Source organism: Rhopalosiphum padi, chromosome 3 (genome assembly GCF_020882245.1).
Source record: "Rhopalosiphum padi isolate XX-2018 chromosome 3, ASM2088224v1, whole genome shotgun sequence".
NCBI classification, from domain to species: domain Eukaryota; kingdom Metazoa; phylum Arthropoda; class Insecta; order Hemiptera; family Aphididae; genus Rhopalosiphum; species Rhopalosiphum padi.
The window spans coordinates 16,692,392-16,714,944 of NC_083599.1; the positions used below are offsets into that span (position 1 = coordinate 16,692,392).

Consider the following 22,553-nt stretch of genomic DNA (forward strand, 5'->3'; position numbering starts at 1 on the left):
GAGACTTCCCGGAATTAATAATGGCTGTCATTTGAAAATTCATAATTTTCAAACTTGAGCAAATGAAAAATAAATCGAAACGTGTACCTATACCTACCGATTCTCTCTGCGCCGTACCACACTAACGAATGTTGCTATAAATAACCATTAAAATAACACGTAAAATGTGTATGCACGCACGACTCCTATATAGGTATAATTTTTAACCGATTTATGTTTTAGAGATTTTTCCCGTTTCAAACGCAACTCATTATTAATGAATACACATCCAATATAAAATACATTACGTATTCAATGAATATTTTTATATTTAATGAATGAATAAAAACAACAACATAAAAAAAAACTCGTACCATTAAGATTAAGTATACACTGATACGAGCGTTTGTGTGTGGCACCGTCAAACAAACAATAATTAACAATACAATAGATGGCCATTGTACGCGTAGATCTAAAGAAAATACCCTTTACAAAAAAACTCGTCATTAAAACGCGTTTTTGTATTTATAAAAAGTTTCTTTTTTAAGAAATTAATTTCGGGGAAAAATATCACTAATTATAACGCAACAAATGTTTTATACAGTATCAATGTAAAATGTTATTAAAATTAAACTAGATATTATATCATAAGCAAAATGATTCAATTTATTTAAAATTTTACAAATTTGCTAGTTTGCCGATATATATACATAATAATTCATCAATTTTAGATAAATATTCACAAATATTAAAACTATAATTAATATTATATAGTTAGGAGAATATTATAACATGATATGATTTAGTATATTATATTTATGTGCTATAAATAATTTAGAAAAATCTAAATAATATTTAAAATTAAAACGTGTAACGTGTAATGCATAATTAAATCTAAAACATTGGCACATTAACCACGTTTTTTTTATACGGAGAAATTATTGTTTGGCGTATAATCTAATTTTCGGTAAATATGTATCTTCTCAACCAAAAACTCGACCCCTTTTAACCCCCTTTAACTAATACAATAGGTAAACCCTTATAGGGTCAAGGTATTTTATCCCGGCAATGACACAAAGGTTAATATGAGAAAAGTTAAGAACAATAACAATCGTCGTAAAATAGCTCGATCATCGTGCCAGCTGATGACATTTTATAATAAATTATTAATATGTTTTATGCGATGTTTTCATCAGATTCCTCTAAAAAACATTTGAAACAATTCGAAGAACTTACAAAGTTACGACTAAAAATGAATTATAGGTATATTTTATAATGTATTATATGTGTACTACACAACTGAACTGCAATTGAATTTTACTTCGCGACGATTATTACGAATAAAAGTCAACTATATATTAAATTCAATGACTATACGATACGTGTTTAATTGTATCACTATGGCGAACGAAAAAAATATCATTAAAAACGACTTGCCACCTACAATTATTACAGAGTTTCGGCATATGGTTTCCCCGCATAGAAAAAAAAAACAGTTAATTATATTTTCGACGATTTTACGTGAGATTTCCTACAAACCAGAATACTTAAAAGTTAATTTGGTGTTTTGGTTGTTTTGCATTTGTCGAACCGAGAACGCAATAAAAATATAAACGTTTTTAATGCTTCCCTTAAGTAGCCAATAGCCATAATATTACATTTTATTATCGTCGTTTTCGTATATACGCTAAAACGCGACGGTGTATATTATATAACGGTTGCCCGAACAACGCGTTTGTATAGTAATCAAAGTAATAGCGGTTTAAAAGTATGACCATTAAAAACAAAAAAAAAAAAAAAAAGCAATACGCAGCACAGTAAAAATTAAATTGATAACAGCCCGGGACAGGTATGTGCAATTTATATAGGCAAACAATAATCGGCTGATGCAGGTGTGTGTACATTATAATAACACATATAGGTACGCGCGCGTATACCTATAATAATAAAATATATATATTATACATATAATATAATATAAGTCGCACGAGGCGTGTATATTACTATAAGCGCGGTGATCCGAAACCTGTATTGGCTGTATTCTATAAAACGTCAATGTTTAGAAGAAAAAACTAATAATAATAATAATAATAATAAATCGCGATTTAATACGATTTCTTTGTAGAGAGATACGTACGCCGACACCCGGCACAATGAATATATATACGGCGTAATACAACGATTTTATATTATACACATTATTTTCTCGATGCGATTCCTTCATAATAATAATAATAATAATTATTGTTTCTCGTGTTATGGTCGCCGACAAAATGCCATTTGCCGACAAATACGTCGAGCAGTTAAGTATGTGTGCGGTGTCCTTTATGCGCGTCTATATGTTATATAATATATATATGTGTGTGTGTATGTGTGTCGCTTATAGGTACGGGTTTTCAGTTAATTAAGGTCCGTCCCTATATATTCGATGATTCGTCAGTAGCAATAGGTTGTAAACCAACAACCTCGTATTATATATATATATATAATATTATTGCTTTTTTCCTTCGGTGCGATACTCTATAATATATATATTATATTATATATATTGCGATGCCGACAAGACGAAAAAAAATTAATAAATTCCTACACAAAATCAATTTTGGACGTAATAGTCTCGTTTTAAATGAGAAGAATTTTCTCATTAATATATATATAACAGGTAAAATTACAAAACACGTGTTGACGATATCTATATATTTTTCACGATATTATAATATTGGTTCCTATAGCAGCTTTTATAAAATATGGGGTTCTTGTAAAACGATACGCGATCTTATTGAGTAGCTGCTTATTGGTGTACGCCGTGTATTGCCTACTCATATTATTATTTTTTTCACAGTACTTTTACGCGTATTTTATTACCTGTGTATATGTATTATAGGTAGGTATATAAATACAATATACAATGAGAGCGGGTGCGAAGGAAATGACCGATTTTTGTCACACGCTGTTTTATATTGTTCTCGTTGCGCGTTAATGTCATCGTTATTACTCATTATTGCAGTGAGAAACGAATCCCAGGGGCCAAAGCCACTTTAAGCCGCCCTTATAAGGAAGCATATTACGACGGCGTAAGGTAAAAAAATAATAATAATAATATGACCTATTGCCATGTACATTATATATATACATATATATGTGTGTGTGCATAGATACGGTTTTTTTTTTTTTTTGAACGTATTATATTATAATTTTTCGTCCGTATCGTGGTCTAGATCGTAGTAATTCGAAGGGTAGTTGGATGATTAAGTTTTATACATAATTTATCATAACACATGCCGTAATTCCATATATTACAATACATTATACCGTCGACAAAAACAAACACCACGCCGAAGACAATCACGGAGTCGAACAAAAAACCACAATTCGATTTGAATTCGCAAGATAATCTGCCAACGATTTGGAAACGAAAGACCCCATTGTATTTGCTGTACGCTGACTTTGGTTGGCTGGTCGTGGCTTCCGGAAGTCCTATGATCGATCCAGCTCGAACACTGCACCCCTTCACCGGTCCTAAGAAAAAAACGTCTTTGCGTTAAATGTATACATATATATTTTTAAGACAAAGGATAAATACCGCGTTCGTTGAAATCCGGTACGATTGGCGTATAATATGATGATGAATATATTTTTCACACTCATTGCATTCGCCATTTATTCTAATAACGCACAACCGAATAATAATATATCATTTCAATTCTTCTAATAAACAAACAACGTTACGACAATAATCATTTTTTTTTTTAAAAAGTACTAAAATGATGAACACAAATATTGCGGACAACTAATAATAATAATCACCATAATTATCTAGCTAGTTAATTTTTTTTTTTAATTACTGTGGTTTATAGTTTATCATATAAATATATAATTATCATTTCCATTATATTTAATTGCGAACTCCGCACATAATTAATATAAATAGGTATTCCAAGTGTCAACCTTTTCATCAAATTAGATCTGATCAATATAAATAAACTATTTCCTCTTAAAATCTTAAATTTTTTACAAAATTTTCAGTACGATTTTCTATTAACGAGATACGTTATAATGACTGTATGTTATTATATAATAGCGCTTATATAATGTGTTCATATGATTCCTCAGTAGCCAATGATAAATCCATAAATTCATATAAATACATTTTATACGAGTACATTATATTAAATAATAAAACGTTTCAAAGAAATATGTAAACATATTAAATTGATATGTATATATTGTTGTTCGCTAAATATTTTGAAGTCGAGGTCCAAAATAATATAATTTTAATACGTTTGAATAATTTAATTGATCAATTTGTATTGACATATTTTTATCTTATTAATTGCCAATTGAACTGCAATAAAATTTTAAACAATCAAAACGGAACTCCATCGACATTGTTGGAACATAATTTGATAAATTGTCAAAACATTTATGTATTATATTATTGTGTACGCTGCAGAGAGAAAAATCAAATATATTTCTACAATTAAATGCCGGAAACTAAAATATGTCAACCGAATCAGAATTTCCGGAAAATACCATTTGACAACTTTTAAATGAATACAACTATAGCGGAGACGCTAATGTAGATAATCAATAGACTATACCCTACAAGCCTTTTAGCATTAATATAATATATATATATGTATAAATGATTAGATTTATAAAGCAATATCGTCTTAAAGAAATTCCTTCGCTGTTTTCCAACAACTCACCTGTCAAATCAACTTGTCAATAGGGGTTAAACCAAATTCCGCTACGAACTTCATCGAACCATGCTAAAAAATAATCTGAATCCAAACTTAACTAAACTTATAAATAATCCGATCAGATGTTTCTGATCGAAAATTAAAATCCCCTCAAATCGCTACAAGTATATTTACCGGTGGGTATAATATATAAGTATACATATACTTGACTTAACCTAATCCCATCCGTACATGTTTTATGGGAAATTTTTTGCCGGGACGTTACCGGCGACCGGTGGTCGTGGGCGGGGAATCGATTGATTGCGGTCGTACGGAATCCGCGTCGTGCGGAAGTTTGATTGGTAATTTTTTTGCTTTTGAACGGCGCGGCATGACGGCACAGATGGCGGACGAACGCGATTAAACCAAAGCGCGTAGCGTAACTCGTAAGCTCTTAAACGTATCGTCGTCGCCGAGAAGTCTTCCGTCGACCAACTATATCACGACATTATAAAATAATTTATTATTACTATTAACTATAATTATTTAAATACATACCTCTATATTATAATGCGTATAACGCACAGTACACGTTTGTATATTAATATTGTATATTTCACAAATTATAATATGCGTGTAACGACGATGAGTTGATTCGTAAACGGGCAATTTATACAACGCGGCGCGGGACCGAGTGTTCTACACGATATTTTCACACCGATTTTACCGGCTATATGACATATACGAATATTCAAGGGCGAAATAGCCGTCCGACTGTGTCTCGTGAGTAGAGGAGTACACCTATATACGCAGCGTACACCTTTATGTATACTGCAGATGAGGAATATATACCCTGCAGACGCATTAGACGGAACGGGCTGGGAATATTGTTATAACACGATGTCACGACGACGTTCGGATGTAATATTATCGTATACGTCGTACATATATGCACGTGCGTAATAAATTGTTATTCGCTGCTGCGATATTCCGCCGGATAATGGGAACAATAATAACGCAATAATATCGACTACCATCAGCCAGCATTCGGCCGCCATACATAATATATATTATGATGATCTGTGCAGCGGCGTAACTATAATAGGAAGTACGGGAGAGGGATCAAAGGGGAGTTCAGCGGCACCCGGTTTCCAACACTTTTATTAGATTAGGGACACCATTATTGATATTGTGTATATAAAAATATATATATATATATATTATGGCTAGTTATTGATTTTTTTTTTTTGTTATTGTTATTGTTGTTGTTTTGTATTCTGGTCGAACACGATATTTTTAATTTAACAAAAAAAAAAAAAAAGTGTCTTAAACCGTCGTTCACACTACGACATTTCTGTTAAACCATTCTACTCATAAAATATATGTTTTCCGAAGTTAAAAAATTGTCAGTGTACACTGACACTGTGTGTTTTAGTTCGGATCAAAGAGAACGAGAATTGCAGTTCACTCCGATTTCGTTGGTTGTGCCGTGTTCGCCCAACGCTCGAGCCTTTGAAATTGTCGCTCGCGGGCCAAAATGCCAAAGTTACGCCACCGCGTACAATCGTATGTATATGTGTATATAGAATAATATGATAATGATAAGGACTGCGAGTCGCGCGCAGAGCTCTATATACACGGCTGGCAAAGTGATGATGAGGGGTGGCGTTGGTACTCTCGAGGGGTTCGCGAGTTTTGATGGCTTAGCCGCTTTAAGGTCCTTCCCTCCCCCCACGTCCAACCTCAACCACCGATCTCGCGGGGTCCGGATGCTGCGCCGCCGGAGAGTCGTAATAATGTATTATATCACGGACGACGGGGGCCGACGACCGCCGACGACAACGCGCTCCCGCCGTGGCAACACTGACGGGCGGCGGGTGTGCGATGCCCCCCCGGAGAACGCGCGTTTTTTTTCCGTACAGCTTCGACGGTGTACTGGTAACGACGACGACACGAGCCCAGGAGAAAGGAGGCGGCGGCGGCGGCGGCCGTCGTCTTCAACCGCCGTCGTTACCGCCGCCACCACCGTCGTCGTCGTCGTCGTCGTCGTTGCGAGGCAGCTGCTGCCGCTGCACCGCCCGCCCGACCGTCCATCTGCCCAACACCGCCACCGCCGCCGCGATTGTGTGCGCGTCGTTGTTGTCGGTAGCCGCCGCCGCCGCCGTCGTACTCTCTCGCGAGCGCCTCGCGCATTACCGCTACGGTACGCTCGACGATCAGTTCAGTCAGCTCGGCCGCACCAACCTGTCGTCACTTCCGCGTCTGTCGGCGCAGTCGTCGTCGTAGTCTTTTCGTCGACCGGTGTTTTGATTTAATTTTCGCCTCCACTCGCCGAAAAACATCGATTCAACCGCGAATTTGATACGATTTTTTTCTTCTCGTTCGCGACAGACCAGCACGTGACATTCGCTTCACATGCGTTTTCCGACGTTTGTCTCCACATTATTCCATAACACTATCCGCACGGTATACAATAATATCTACTTACCTTAATTGTTATCGTCGTCGACACCGTTATCACAAAATATTTGTCGCGGGGGAAGCTGCGAAGACATATCACAAGGATCGCGGGACCAGAGAGATATTGTGGCCTCTTGGTTGGCATCTTCACTGTGACCACGGTAAGGACGACTACGATTATTGCTATTATTTGTTATCGTTATGAGAAAACTAGGAATATTTTTTTATTTATTGTATATAATATAATATATCTAGTTAATAAATATTATAATCCTGTATGTAATATTGTGTTGATACGATTATAATTCAGTATACGACATTTATTTTTAAATTTATTTTTACTTAATAATATAATTTAGAAAATAATTAATCCGTAATAATATTATTTTTCTCGGTATAAAAATTATTTAGTTTTTTATGAAAATGTTGAATACATTTTGAAAAAAATTAATAAACGTTAAAAGTTTGAAAATATTTTAAAAAATAATGAATAGTCTCCACATAAACCATTTAAAACATAATAACATGATTTTTTTTAAATATAATATTTTTTGCTTAAACCGTTTTTTATGGGCTTTTTAAGTAGGTATATATACAAAGAAATTGTAACGATATCAATGATCATTGATTTTTAGTTTTATGTAATTTGATGAATAAATATGTTCATGTTTCAAAAAAATAAACTTTGATAAAATAAAAATCTAAAAATCAATGGTGTAAAAAATACATTTTAATTTTATTCTCAAAACAGTATTTTTTTCTGAGAATATAAGTTTATAACTTGGTACTTAAGTAATTTGTATGATATATATATTATATTATATTATATTATGTTGACTATAGTCAACCATGAACCAATCAATTAAAAGTATGTAAAATTTAATAAGAAAATTCCAAGTAAAATAAACGGATAATATTTTTTGAAAAATGAGTAACTTTTAAAATGTTGGTTTCAAACTGTGATAAAAAATAAAAAAAATTTTTTTACTTTTCTAAAAGATTAATTTTAATAATTAATTCAATGTAATTAATATTTAAAGACTTATATAAAAATATGTTTTTATACATAAAACATTTTAATATAAAAAAAAACTTTTATTAAATGTATATAAAATAAAAAAAAATAAATAATAAGTTGTAATATATATTGTAAACATACTCAAAACAGTTATAAAGAAACATTTAAGCATTGTTTTACTTCATCAGTATATTAAACAATTTGTTAAGAACCAAGTCATGAAAAGTTTTATTTGTTTCGATAAAAACGACTTTACTTTCATAAAATTAAATTTTTATTAATAAATTGTTAGAAAAACTATATATTCTATAATTTTCAGCTAAAAAATGTTTCCGCGTTTGTCACAAAATTAAATAACATAGAAGCGCAATACAAATAAGTTGTTCTTCGTATTTATAGTTACACAAACTTTTATTCCTAATTTTATTATTGCAAGTAAGGTTCAACACTAGGGATATAAATTGAATTAGTCGAATTTAAACAGTTTTCAGTTACCAAATACTTGATTAATAATTTACAAAATGTGTTACGAACTTCATCGGCTTTCATCAAAACTCGTTTTGCTAATACCTTTAACAATAAATATATGAACATTTTGCACGATTAATTAATTGTTTCGTACTTTCCACATTGGATCATATATTTTGTAATCAATTAAAATTCGATTGTTTTCAGTTCAATGTCATGTCTAGTAGGAGTATCTTTTTTGTATTGTTCTCGTACATATTGTATTTCCTGATTACCACGATTTATTGCGTCAACGGTGTTTTATATATTTGTTTTATTATCGCCAACTAACACAAAATGTATTTATTTTATTTCATGAGGAAAAGAAAATTATATTTGTTTATTATATAGGTACCTTGTATAAAACCATCACATACATTTTGTTTGGCTAAACCGATTTTTGTATTTTACTAAAATATTTGCGAGAACGAACGGAAAATTGGGTATCCCTATGTCCCGGGGGTGCGTAAAATGCATATAAACTACGAGAATATAGTGGTTTACCTACCCGTATATTTTTTTTCTACTTATTTATTATTATTATTTTTATTTATTGAAAACGTTCTAAAATAGTTTTACGAAACCGATTCCTTTCAAAAAATTGCTCCACTCCCTAGCTAAGTGTAGGTACAATAATACTATTATTTTTTTTTTAATCTATAAACTTCATGTCGTTCCACATAACAGCCAGAAGATGATGCTTTGTGTTCAGGAAATTGATAGGTAATATAGTTTTGTGGTTTTCCGAAATTGACTCTACGTATAATAATATTCTCGTGCATATACTTATACATATGTATACTATAATGTATTATAAAAAACCTGTAGTAGGCACAAAGTTTTTTTTTTCGTTCTATTCACAGTTATTAAGTATTATTGCTTAAGGTTCGGTCCAGTGTGTGAAATTATTAGATGATATAGTAGTTGAGAAGTGAGTTCACTTTGGTTCGTCACGTCCGATATCTTGGAAATCCGGTTATAATCCAAGCGATTGACCACAAACTGTAACTAAAAAAAATTACGCATATCCAATTAAAAACAAAATTAAAAACATATACACATTAACCAACAAAAAATCGATAATATTTTATTATTTTTATTATTATAATTATTATTATTGTCTTGAATTTTGATCGTGCAATATTAAATAGATTGTATTCTATAACAAGTCGATGTTGAGAAAAACTCCCTTTAGCACCGACTATGGCGTAGTGTGTTCCCTGGGACTGTATACGTATATAAAGCTAAAACGGTATTAACAAACAAAACAAAAAGCACGTATACAGCTATCAGCTGGGAATACACTAGAGGCAGAGTCATTAATGCAGTATAGGTTAGGTATATATATTTTGTACAACGGTCGAACATATTAGGTTTTGTTGTGCGTATATACCACAGTGGACTTTAGAATGTAGCTCATAATATAGTGACCCAGATCCCACGAGGAACCTGCAGTACTGGTGGTATATATAAAGGATTCGTCGGACTTTAAATACCTTTTTGTTAGATATACTTTGTTGCGAAATGTGTATGGTCCATTTTTGCGTAAAACTAATATAGTGTCGTGTCGATATGTATACCTACAACTGCGGCCCGGCGCAGCGATCTCAAGTGTATTCTTATGTAAGAAAGTATATATATTATATATTGTTACTGACGATATTGTTGCGCTAATAATTTGAGAGTATCTAATTTTTATTAAAATAATTCACAATTTGTATTCATAAATGTTTATTATTCCATCGGGTACATATAGTCTTTTTGTCATGCAAATATACATATAACACGAGTTATAATAATATATTGTTATATTAGTATAATATAATATTTACAATATTTATGTTTTAAAATTAAATCATTATTCGATAATATGTCAATCAGGAATTCGATTTTTGTAAATAAAGGACATTTTTTTTATATTTGGAAATATTGTTACTGACTGCTGTACCAAAGATGAACGTTGTAAAATACCAAAACAAAGTAAATGTATTATCTTTCATTAGGGCACAATGCAATTATTCAATTTGTATACACAGCAACGGCAAGTTCAATATTAAACATAATCTGAGAAATTAATTACATCGATATTCGGTTTATGGTCATAGCCAGTACATAATCCATTAATACTGTCATTCCCAACATCACAAACTCGTAATTTAATAACATTTTGGTTATCGAGCCATTTCCATCTGACAGATACAATTATCGTACACATACGCAAGTTTCCTATTATAATAGGATTGAATATATTCAATATATTCAATAATTCGATGTTTTAACATAATAAATCAAATTGCTTCAAGTAACATTATATTAGTATCGTCAATCGTTGGCTATAAACTGTTGAATGTTAATAGCTGTATACGAAATGTAAGTAGTTTCATTAAAAAAAGTCATTTTTATGATTATTATTGTATCTTCATTAAAAATTGTTAATCATTCTTAAGATTCTTTAATAACAAATTTGACTCAAAATGTATATTTCATCTCTTTTAGATTGACAGGATGTATGGTTTTTACTATACCTACTATAGGGATTACAAGTTTACCAACAATATGTTTACGTGTTTACTAAATTACTCGTCACTTAAACTTGTTTATATCGAAACTTTAAACTTCCCCTTTCACGCGTTCAAAATTAAATTATTCTTGACGTATAAAAACAATACTTCCTACTCTCGAAAATATATGTTTGACTCTGTATTTGACAGACGATATATAGGTATACTCAATGCCAGTGTGTTTGGAGTTTAAAATAAGCATACAAAATGTAGTATTACGTGTTAAAACTTGAGTACTTTTATATGGTATTATTTTATTATATTTTATTACTAGCCATATAACGATAGTCACGATTTTTATTTATTTTCATAAATTTAATCGCTACAATGAGCATTAATGAAAGTCTTACATATTATATAACGGATGTGTATTCTATAATATAAAAAAAAGAAATACATGATAAAAGTTCTAAGTTTTGATTAAAGTTATGATTTAACTTACTTGTATATGCCCCGGTATATGCTAATATTTGTAAACGAAAACGTGATATTTACAAAATATAGTGCAAAACTTGGTATCTTTTTGTATTTTTAGGTGTAGCGTACTTTATATTATCCTCATTGATTTTTTTTTCACTATTTCTTTCTTTATTTTGAAAAATGGCCATTGAAAGTAGCCTCGTAGCCTTTGGGTGACGTTTTGCGCGTTGGTATTAATGGAGCTTGGCTGATCGGATAGCAAAGAGCATATACAACTCACCCGCAATATAGAATCCAATAGACTCGTTGAATTCAGTGTCCGAAATAGGGGTTTGCTGAAAATCTTAAACTGCTGTGTAACGTATCCATGTATAGTATCCAATGGCAACCTGAAATATAAATTATGTCTGTTGCGTGCAGTGAAACGCGGGTGTTCTAGAAAATTTCCGAGCATGTCGAAAATCCACCATTCGCCCCCCTCGGTGCGGAAATATAGAAAGAATAATTAAAACTCATTAATTATATAACAACAAAAAAATGTGATGTATTATTAAACATTTTAAAAAGGAACATCACATGTTAAATTTTGTGTGTGTGTGCGTGCGTATGTGGGTGTGTGTATAGCTGTGCAGCACTCTTGAATTATGTAAATATTTTATAATTACCGTAAAATTTAACGATGACTATATACAATGACAACTACGCACACCACCGTTTACCGTCATTCTACAGAGAATGCGTTAAGTGCACAACGAAAAAAAAAACTAAAAAATTACACTTGCTTTCCTTCACTTAGAAATTATAATATATACAAAAGAAGGTCTCGCTTTGAACGCTGCGCGCGAAGGGTAATTAATATAACAAAAAAATGTGAAAAAAATTTCCGGAAAAAGCTATGAAAACTTATATCTTACTGCTACTTTTTCACAATAGATATTTTTAGAAGGCTACTTGTAATATATAATATATAAATATATATGCTGTTCATGATGAACGTGAATTCGATACCATGATATATATATATATCATTATAATAATAATAAATATGTGAATTGTGCGTTTATATATATATATATATATATGTGTGTGTGTGAGAGAAGTGTGTTTTTTTTAGTTATGAGGGCGTAAATATAATAATTAATGTGATTTAGGGTCAACTAATCCCCCTCGATTATTATGTTTTAAATATATTGTGAATTTAAATTGGACAATGCCATTTTTCGGCCATTGGTTAATGGTCCGTTTAACAAAACCTTCTGTTTATTATTGATATGCTCTTGGATTTTGCATGATTTGACGTTACCGATGGATTTATTTTCATATTTTACACTTTTAATAATGTGCACTGTCAAAAATCGTAACGTCGATTTTATAATATCTAATATATTTTATACGTTTGGTCACATAAGTTAAAATAATATCATATATAACTTTTAGTGAAAAAAAAAATTCTTTTAATTTAATTTCACATAAATACATTTAATTTATATATAATACAAATGTGCATGTCTGAGATAGAATATGTTTTGAAGTTTAACGCCCGTATATATCAGAGAAAAGGTTGTGCAGCACGAGCTTACTGCAAAGGATGTGTGTGACAGCGGTTAGCTCCAAACTTTCGAACCCAGCTTAGACGTTATTGAGTTTTAAAAGTATTTGACCGAATAAACATTTTACCAGGAATGTAGAAAAAATTTGAGCTGGCCAGAGATAACTTTTGAGTATTAAAACCAAAATCTTCAAAATATTATGCTAAGAAAAATACAATTCACACGGGTGCTTTCTATTTCATAATGCACATTATTAAACAGTATTGATGTGTATAATATATACTCGAATACATTTTTGTATTTCAAAACCACATAAAACTAAGTAATGTGAATAGTTAAAATTGGTGAAATATCAACACTCATATTGATATAATGATTATTATATTACGGATGTGATTATTTTGCGTTATTTTGTAACGATGTTCGTTCTGCTATCACACACAAAAATTAAGGACCTAGTCCATTTAACTCGAAATTTACGATGTTAAATATGTATTAGTTAAATCAACTGCGTGCTTTATTATATCAACCACAACAAAACGTTAACTCATGTACATAATTTTGAGAAATTATATGAATGATTCATAATATAATTCCCAAAATTATTAAAATAAATTAGAGCGTGGTATGTGTTCAACATAATATAATACCAGAAGCTGAATTGACAAAATAGAAAATTTTGTTTTTAAAATATGAATTCAATTAATTTAGAACTCATTTTGTCGACGTTCTGACTCCGAAATAATGTTAAAATTATCCATTCAGAGCGCTATTTTTAAAAAGTATTCATTTAATTGTTTTTTTTTTTTGTCAGAATAATAAATGTATAGGTGCCTATATATATTTTTAATAATTTATTTAAATAATTATTTATGTATGTACGAAAAATACTGATTAATCTTGTTAAATCAAATAATATAATAATTTTCATTTTTAAACAAAATGTTTAAAATAATATTATAACTAGTGATAATAATATGTAAGACGAATATAATCACGTATTGTGTTTTACCTGCATAAATTGCATAAACCAATCGAAAATATTTCGGCATCACACGCAAGTATGCAACCGTCGTCCGGTATAAAAAAAAACATATGTAATTGCGTAAGTACGTATATACCGATGAAAAATGTATAAAGTCCATTAAAAAATAAAAAGATGGCCGCTTTAGTGGCTCTGGGCTAGTGCTGAACGACACCCGAGGGACCAACCATAACGCCGCCGCCGGACCGGCTCTCTATCACTCTCTGCCGTGTTCTTATAACCATGTCCGTGAATCCCATTCGGTGAACGTGGAGTTTGGTAAAAAATTATTTTCACATTTCGGTAAACGATATTATATGTAGTTACGGCTCCGGGGCAGACCCCACCAACCCCTCGTCCGATCCTTTAGAAAATCCTGCAGGAAAGTTATTGACTTGGGTGCGGCAATCATCCCACACAATACCCGCATGGTCCGAGTAGATGCAGATCGTAGGTGTATGCGTAATAAACTTACCACCATTGATGCTAATCCTTGTCACCAATCGTCAGTTCGTTTACTATCGACATTTTCTCGCGTAGGTTTATACGATAAGTCGCGAATGACGTCGTCAACGACAATAATATGATGCGCTCTTTGTTTTAAACGAAATACTGACGTAATCCGCTGGATGGGGTGCATTATAATGTACATAAGTAATGCAAAACCTTTGAGTTGGCGCTTAAAAAGTTAGACCACCGCTTTATGGCTTTGGGTAGTTGTTTTTTTTTTTTTGATTTTTCTTTTCACTAAAACTTTTAGACTACTGCGTTGTCGTCGCCGTCGCACCTCATTTAACTTAAATTTTTTTTTAATCACATTTCGGGTCGTTTACTCCACGCAGTTGATGACCCTGTGCGTATAAATACGAATTTGACGAATATTAAAAGCGTTTCGTGGAAGTTTAGTCAGTCACCGTAGTGCACCTTCGCTTTTATTTCGCTATCGCACAATACGTACGGCATGCCGCAAGAATCATAGAATCTATGCGAAAAATTCTGTTCGGATTACACAACTACGCATTTTACGTTATCATATTATTATATTATTGTATGTACTACACATATTTGTTTTATAATTATTTTGCATACCATTGCTCGGTATAAACACATAGATACTCCATACGTGTACAGCGAGTATAAAATAAAATAATATCATAATATACATACTACCTACATACATAAATGTATATATATATATATATATATCATATCATATTAAAATAGTGAAAAATGTCACGTGCTACTGATGTTAGGACACGGAATGAAAGGAACGGTGATAGAGAGGTGAACGACTTAAAAACGGCGGATGAAATAAACTCGGTTCTATACGGGAAGCCTTTATGACGTCGCGTCTAATGTTCCACAAAAATGTGTGCGCGCAGCGAACAAATAATTATATACACAACGTCTACTCCTACACCGCCTCTTTGTCATTCCCTGCTGCAGCTGCTTAAATCCCCCTCGTACACTGCACATACACACACACACATATATATATATATAGTAATCAACAACTTGATAACTGTGTGCGTGTGTGCATGTATACACGGGATTATGAAGTGTATACACGATCGGCCACTGAGTGTGTACCGAGGAGCCTTGGATGTTATAATAATTGGACTGTACAAGACCCTGGCTCTAAGGGCGGCATTTCTTTATTTCACAAAATAAATGTTTCAACAAAAATCTATCAAAAAAAATAAAACTTTTAACCGCACGCATGGTCGGATAGGTGTAACTATAATTGAATTAATTCGCTACCGCTCACCCGATCGCCCACCCACCCATTGCACTCTGCAGGCTAAAATAAATATCGCTTTTAATCAGCGACGACGAACACGGGCGCGTTTCAAGTAAATCAAATTTGTTGGGACAACGTCGTCTGTTTTCACGATTGTACCCGCCCCGCGCTGTCTAAATTGATTGTTGATTAAATACCAAAAGGTACGCCGCCGACGCCACCACCAGCGAAAACGCTACCATCCCAGTCGCTCCGCCCACAATGAAAAAAATAAATATATAAATTTATAAAATAATATCTAAAAATTGTATGTGATATTGATATTCTGTAATACGTTTGTATATTGTTTATTGTAATTTTCTATGCTATTTTACCGATGTGACGTTAAATTATTATTATTTCGGTTAACGGTTTCGCCGAGATAATTAATTGTGTACACTTAGTCGCTTTTCACGATGAAACATCGTTCCGAATTAGCGTTTAATTTTTTTCCGCAGTTAATATAATACCGTATAATAATAATTAATAATAACCTGCTTTGCGGGATATAAATATAATTAAAGACCAACCGTTCCACTCCCCCGTTCACACCAACCATGAAGTTATAATCGGGTTTATATTGCTTATTGTTGATGTGGTCGTGTCGACACTCGACGGCTAGTGTATATACTATGTATATATATTTTATATATTTCATATATTTTATTATTAAAACGTTGTTCTTTCGTATACCTGATCGCTTGGTTATTAACCATTATTTATTGTTATTGTCATCTTTTTTCAGTCTCTTAAGACCACCTCCAGATAAATCGGGTGTAGTCCAGCTGCTTCTCTAATTAACCTTTTCTTGTGCCAACACTCTTTTTGCTGAAAAAAAAAATATTGAACTTACCAATTGCACTTAAAATGAGTCGTAGACTACCCTCGCGTGTTATCCTGATTTTAATGGTTTTCAATTATATCCCCTACTAATTTTAATCTACTTTACAACGCATATAATATTCAATATATTCTAAATTGTTTGTACTTTAACATTTTAAAACTCTACATAGGATTTGAGTAAAGCTTAAAACGAATTCAACGTTTTTTTTCTAAAAAAATAGACATAATCAATGTTATATCTTTTGCAACAAGTCGATAAACTTTTTTTTCTTCGAAAAAGTGAATAACACAAAGTGATTACCTAACAACATCGAAAATGTATAACAATGTAATACTATAATATTATTTCAGTACGCTAAAAATCTAGTATATAATATAAACCTACGACGTAACCCGTAACGTAATTCTAGAATAGGGCAATTTTAAGTGTATTGACCTACAAAACTCCGATACAATTAATATTTATTACATTTCTTATCAGTGGATAAGATTTTTCGTTTCGTACACTCCTAATTCACGGGCTATACAGGCCTGCTACAATATTATTTTTACCGTAAACCATCAACGCGTCCACAACGGAGTTTTTAAAATCACCTCCATTGTCAGTAAGTCTTTTCATTCATAGTTCGCGAGTGGATGATATGACAAAAACACACACACCGGATATTATATTACCATCACTAGCTGTGGTGGTAATAAAAGAGGTCGGAGTGGCACGTGGTTTTACCGCGCTCAGTGTAATTAGGCCAGATTTAAAAAAAATTGACGCCGGGGCAATAAACAGATTACCAATAAAAATGGTTTTAAATTTTATTAGTGACTGTTATATTTATTTGGGATTTTTTTGTTTTCTTAATTTGTTTCTCTTCACGATAATTATTTTCTATAATAATCCGTTTTAAGTATATCGATTAATTATTATTTGATATACTATTATTCTATAGATATAGATTTATAATATTTTATCAATTTGTAAAAAAATATTGACGCTCCCCAAGAGGTGCCGCCGATAGGAATTATCAATTTGACTTGTTATCCCCAACTCCGCCACTTATCCACTAAATATGGACCCACGTGTATTATAGTACAGTAACTGCGTTTGTCGTAAACGCTATCGACTCTAGTATACATCGTGGCGCATGTGCACATAATATTGTAATGTGTGTATTATATAATATAATTATACGCGTATATTATAATAATAATATTGTGATGTCAATCATTGCATGGAATGAACAGCGTTTATCGAAAATCGCCACTCCCTGCACATAACGGAGACGGCGACAATACACCGCAGCAGTTATGATATTCGACGTAAACCCGTCATTATCGACATGTAATACGTATGTATAATACAAATAATCGAATTCCCGGCGCATATCGTTCGTTCATTATACCTATGTATATTTGCATCAATACGCCGCTAATGTGTGTAGGTATACCTATGCCATGTCGTACGATTATCTCTGTAATGTTAATAATTAGGTATTACGCGTGAAAATCATCGCTTAAACGTCTCGATGAATACGTGCGGCCCGCGCTCTCACGATTTCCGCATACGCCCACGCATTCTCAGTACCCAGTCGTTTTGTATGGTCCATTAGATATGACACCGGTAATATTGGTAGAAGATACACGCAAACAGTGCTTATGATACAAGTATGGCGATATTATATTCTCTCGCGTGTGTGTATATAGTGTGGTGTACGTCGTATAAATAATATATTATTACATTGTATGTTATATGTATAATACTATATAATATTATACACTGTGCCGATCGCCGGCGTCACGAATTTCGCTATATTATAATATTAGACAACCAACATGCCTACTACACGTCGTGTGATGCGTATTTACAGATAAAAAGTGGCTTTTATATTTTGACATGAAGGATTTTCGAGACACCCCTTCGCGCAGGGTTAATATTATAAATAAAATCGCGTGCTCGGCTCGCCCGTCACACCTATATGTATATATAGTTATGACGTGCATCGTAGTGTGCGCATCATGTTGTGTACATAATATTATTATATATATATATATAGCGGCGTAGTATAGGGCCTGTATGACGCGCGTTTTGACATGGAAAAGCACAGCTAGAGAGGTAGCAGAGGACGAGAATTCGGAACGGATAAAAATTAAACCCTACACCCCCCTAATAATAATATAGCCAGAAATATCGCTCACAAAGGGTTAACGCTAAACCCTTCGCTTCTGCGGCGGGTAAACACGTATTATAATACATATATTATATTCAATCTAAGTACGAGCTTTTCTGTATAGTGTCCGTGTGCGTATTGTATATGTGGGTAAACGAGAATACAATACTATATACTATATACCGTGTACGGATGTCACTTTATATCTGTCATATGTGTAAGACCTATACCACCAACCGAGCGTTCCCCGTCTCGGGAAACCTACCACCGCATCGCCATTTCGGACGAGAGTGAAAATAATACTTTCTGTCCGGCATCGTTGGCTTTCGCACGGCGGTCGGCCGTGAAAAGTGTCGGCCAAAGTATAATAACAATTTCGCTTTCCGTGCGCGATTTTCAATGCGGCGCAGCACACCGCCTGTCCGCCGTCATAAACTTGGGTTTTATCACGAATATTTGTACAATATTAATATTCCAACGTATCGTATTATTATTATTATTATTATTATTACGATGCGCCGCGCCGGTGAAAAATCGAATTATTCGATTTTGTCGAATTTTCGTCGTCTTCGTTTCGGGCCAATGGCTGCTGCAGGTATCCGCAATGTTCTTTACATTTACTCGTACACCGGTATATATATATGACACGCGTTATGATAATTATTACACAGGCTCCGTATGCCGGATTTCTGTAACCGTACCGCATAATTTCGCCGGGTAACCACCAGGTTATAGGTATATTTTCCGAGCTTATAACCCAGACCATGGTATACGGCCGACGTGGGATATGCGCGTGTGTATGTGTGTGCATTTGTTTGCTTGTGTGTGTGTGTGTGTGTGTGTATAATATAATAATATATTATGTACGCGTGTGTATGTCATGTAAATATAAAATATACGAGGACGTCTTCTCTGTGCCGCATATATGTATATAATAATAATAACACCGTACAATATCGATCTGCAGGGCGCGCACGAAACCACCACACGGGCGGGTGTGCGTGGTAACTGCGACGGCGTTCGCATGCCGCTCGAGCCGAGTTCGGTCCTTGCACCGAAATCATAATAATATATAATTCGCCACAGATCGTCAACGTGGCGTTATATTATATATTTTGTGTTCTCGTCCTTCTACTACTATTATTATTATTATTATTATTATTATTGTTATTTTTTTATTACGATCGAATATCATTACACTGTATATTATATAATATACGTGATTTTTTTTTCCTCGTGGTACAACAACAACTGCACGGTCAAAGTAATAATTTTACGATATATTATAATACGAGACGTGTAATATCATTTCGTGTACACCGATCCATGAGTGCGCACAACCCGTTTTCGACTCGAGACGGAGTTGAGCGATGTTACGAGTCACAGTGCAGTGTTATAATATGTTGTACGAGTACCCAGTACAATTGAAACTACGTCACGACTTACGACCACAACGCGACGGCGGAGGTACAGAATATAATAATATATATATATATATATATATATATATATACATATATTTATTAATATTTAGTACAGATATCTATTATATTATTTTCGATATCATTTTTTTTCTATACGTACGCCGTAATGATATACGGCCGCGCGTATTATATTGTATCACCAAGACCCGTTTCGGACGATTTATCGGTTTTGCTGCGACATTTGCAACCGCGTTAATAATAATAATATATACATTGTTATTTTATATAGCACGTATTTGCAATATAACAATACGCGCTAGTTTTAAAAACTGTTCCGCTATAATTATTATTTACATAATGCATAGAATAATATCATAAAGTGCGCACTCAATTGGATTTTAATCCGTATACGCAGTATATATGTAGCCGTGGCGTGGGCATAACGACAATTTATTATTATTAGTATTTTTTTTTTTTTTTTTTTTTAATGAGCTTTTTAATAGTTAAATTATTACATCTTTTCGTGCCCATTTATTATTAATCATCGTTTATGTTGTGGCACCGCGTAAACGGTTAACTGCTGCTAGGTATTATATGGTTTAAGCGCGATTTCTTCGAATTCCTCGTGCGCAGCCAGGTATTATAATTATTTATTCTTGTATACCTACCTATAATATATTCAGTGAATAAGGTACCTTACGTACGGCGATGCCGATCCGCAATGATTGAAAACGGTCCGAGTATAGATATTATATTATATATATCCGCATTCGGTATATGCATTCCGTAGTAATTGAATACGTTATAGACTATAGTGAACATCGTTGACTGAAAGCGTAGAAAAATCGTGTTCTGTAAAACTGATCACGATCGTTGAGTTTGATTCGGATCATCGGACGATTATTATACGTCTACATTGCGAGCATATTTTCTCGCAGTGCATCACTATATTAAAGTAGGTACGTACATAGGTATTATTATCTGGAATATTATTATCATCGTATAATATTACTACTAAGTACCTATATTATGTAAAAAGCAATAATAGCGTTGTAATGTCTACAAAATAACATAACCATGTATAAATAGGTATGGAGTGTGTATAATATAATAATATAATATATTTGTTTGTTTAAAGCCAATATTTTTCCAAACAGGGTGTTCCGCGAACATTATTTCGAATTTAAAATATTCGTTCACTGGTATAGTGATATAGAAAATGTACTTATAATGAGTATTTATATTAAATATATTAATATATACTCAAAGAATAATTGTATTGTTAAAATATATTATGGTGATTAACTGCTGTCTGTTGACCCAACTATTTCGGTACAGATGTATTTCATTAAACTAGAAATCAAAATATAATTGTTCATTACAGCAGAGAATAAATGCATTTTTGCAGTTTTGAGCTTTGAGTTTGAATGCGATTTTGCTGTTTTTCAATTTTATGAAATAGTATTATTCATACCTATATATACATATACATAATTCATCACTTTTTAGTTGTTTTTTTTTTTTTTATAGCAGTTGTTTTTCTACACTGCTCTGGAATTTGTTTGTATTCAATTAATTGGGAAAACGGTATATTTCAATAAAATTAACATATTAATTAGAGATAATAATACATCAATCATGAAGTGTGTGTGTGTATACGCGCGCGTACCTACGTATTATAATAAACATAAAATATATATACCATGGTTTTATAGACATTAATCGCGCATATTATTACTCTTATATATGTTATAATAAGTATATTATATTTTTACAAGGATTTTGAACTTGTATTTTATTATGTGTCGGCGACACTTGGACGACTATAATAATACCCGTGGCCGTGGTGTAATGGGTACCAGCGGCGGCATTTTAATCGGCGGAAGTTTTTATGCGATCTAGGGAAATATTGACATTGCGGCGCGAGACGATCGTATCATCACGCTCGTGTCACGTTGAATTACAATGTCTGGGATTTATTATGCGTCGCCGGTAGGCCTCGCGCGACGACGACGTACGGAGAATACCTATATGCACTACTATTTTTATAAATAAATTACGTTTAGGTACGACGTTTTAAAATACATTAAACACATATAATATTTTATCATTGATTTTTATGGGCGGTGTACACAACATCATA

At 32.9% G+C, this 22,553-nt stretch overlaps 1 protein-coding gene across 1 annotated transcript in view; it reads left to right on the plus strand.

The window, feature by feature from the left end:
- Positions 1–6,789: 6,789 nt before the first annotated feature.
- Positions 6,790–22,553, plus strand: part of LOC132923730 (SLIT and NTRK-like protein 5) — a 37,425-nt gene continuing 21,661 nt past the window's right edge. Inside the window, exon 1 of the mRNA XM_060987679.1 lies at positions 6,790–7,282. The gene's annotated coding sequence lies outside the window, so the exon portion shown is untranslated. The remainder of the gene's footprint in view (positions 7,283–22,553) is intronic.